We start from the raw sequence: 2666 nt of genomic DNA on the forward strand, positions 1-2666 counted from the left end.
CATCAGGTTTTTTTAATATTAAAAAAATAAAATATATAGTTTTCTAGCTTGCATTATGAAATGACTGGTTAATCTTAAAATCCATTTGATACATGTTATAGTGCCAGACTTTTTGGGGCCCCAAAGAAAAATGTCCTGAGAGTCTTTAACATCTTACTTCACCTGAAAACATGAGTTGGCTGTCTCGGTGACACTCTTCTGGTATTGTTTTGGTTTTTCTTGGGGGGGGGGGGGGGGGGGGGGGGGTGTAATTGTTTTTTGTTTTGTTTGAGTCACTGACCAAAGCAAGCATGCAGACAAGTAATTTTTCTCTGCCTTGTCTGTTTTGCATTCTTGTTTCAGATCAGTAATTCAGACTACTAAAGTGTATCTATAATATATATACCCCTTCTCCCCCTTTTTTTTTATATAGTAGGGAGACCCCTCTTTATTTTATCTGCATCGAAAACATTAAACTATCTCCCAGTGAAAATGCTAGGTGCCTGACTTAAGCACAGACCTGCAACAGTTTCTATTTTTTTTTAACCTACATGCTCATTTCAGCCAAGTGGCTCAAATTATAGAAAATAGAGACATTTTCTGATTTATTATTCTTACAAGGTCAGCAATAGCAGCTACCATATTTCTCATTTCAGGTTTCCTTCAAGGGCATCTGGCCATTTTATAGAAGCTTCAATTGTTTTTAAGCAAATACTGTAATAATTTGGTATAAAACAAGTCCTCCAAAAAAAAATATTTTTCTATTTTGCCCTAAATTTTAAATATAGGCCATTAAGTGAGAAGCATCACTTTAGGGGACTGTTCCTTGATAGCATTAATATTTTTTAACAAACAAAATTACTGCATTTGTGTTATTGGTCTGGTGCAGGACCAACACCCATGCAGAAAAAGGACACTACTCTTGCTTTTGTTCCTTAAATGCTTCTCCTCTGAGCTTCCTCCTCATACTGCTACCTGGCTGCACTGCCTGATTCCAGATATGTGGGTACCTTTTAGGTCCTTTGCTGAAGTCTCCACTATCTCCTGTTTTATAACTATATGTCTTCATGCACCCATTTCCAGCGCTACACACAAGCCGAAGGAAAGGGACACAGAGCCAAAGCCATGCCTCTCCTCAATGATGATTAATGGGGCTCCCAAGTCAACGTAGCTCTTGCTCTTTGTCCCTCCTTGGGAGTTGCTGCACATCAGACTGTAGTTGCAAGAGGGAGCCAGCATGTACTGTAGACTCCATAGGTCCTGGCAGGCACAGGGGCCACCCATATATCTGGAGTCAGGCAACACAGCTTGGGGGGAAGCTCAGAGGAGAAATGGTAAATTCAAAAGCATGTAAGTTCTTTTATTAGCAGCTCATTTAGCAAACGCAGATGAAAAATACCTTTTCGGAGTATGGTGATTTCTATATTATTTTTTTTTTTTTTTTTTTTTCTGTCTTGAGCTATGACAGCTGAAGAATCTTCAGCATTTAAAACCCTTCTGAACATGTTGGATGCCTGTGTCTCCCTGGTGCATGTTATGGTTCTGTCCACTAGCCCCTATATCGCTTCTGTGTCCTGTATTAGATGTATTAGATAGATGTCTGTGGCTGGGACCAGGCATCTAACGCACCTTAAATTGTGCCGGATTTTGCGTATTCTTCGGCTGCTGTAGCTCTACAAGAAATAATTTGTTCATCTTCAAGGTAAGTAAACTGGAAATCGGTTAGCCGGAATTTAGAGTATGCAAAGCCTACAGGGAATATAATACAAAGAGATTTCAACAGATCTATGATCAACTGTCCAACACGTGGCCCAGATGCACTACAGAAATTGGAACATTGTTACAGTAGTTTTGGACATGTCCGCACCTACAGTTAAATTGCTCAAGGGTCTTCTCAGTTAATGCCAGATTGCAACTTACCTTACTAATGAATCCAACTCTGACATTACTAGATTGACACGTGGAGGATATGGGACTTTTAAGGTACATTTAATATGAAAACAAAACTCAAATCTAAAAAATTAAATCATTTATTACAAAAGACTGATAAAAAGTGAGGAATACCGTACAAATCACAGTCCTAGGTACATACACATACGCCTATCCTTGACAGTGAAGGATAGGCGTATGTGTATGTACCTATGACTGTGATTTGTACTGTATTCCTCACTTTTTATCACTCTTTTGTAATAAATGATTTAATTTTTTAGATTTGAGTTTTGTTTTCATATTAAATGTACCTTTAAAGTCCCATATCCTCCATGTGTCAATCTTATATAACTCAGGGATGTTGGTACCATATCACGTTGAAGTAGTTTGGAGCTGACCTCTGCCCATATTTCTGACTCTGACATTACTAGGTACAGTATTTACAATGATGAGCACCTTCCTTGTCCTCTAAAGTCCCTAACATTTTGCTGCTGTATTATGCAAAAATGAGAATCCTTTTTCAGTGAAAAAAAAAAAACTATTATGGAAATCCACCATCACGTCTAGACTTCCTCTGTACAGATTAGCATATATGGGTAGAAACTGGTCAAGATAAATAGACCAACCTTACCTTCCTTCTTTCTCCCTTGGTACTATAACACCCTCCTAGCTCAGATCCTAAACCTAGGGATTCTTATATTAGCAGTATTGTAATTTTATGTACTGTATATTACTGTGCAAGCAACCACACTCGAAGC

This window comes from Aquarana catesbeiana, linkage group LG06 (genome assembly GCF_042186555.1).
Source record: "Aquarana catesbeiana isolate 2022-GZ linkage group LG06, ASM4218655v1, whole genome shotgun sequence".
NCBI classification, from domain to species: Eukaryota; Metazoa; Chordata; class Amphibia; order Anura; family Ranidae; genus Aquarana; species Aquarana catesbeiana.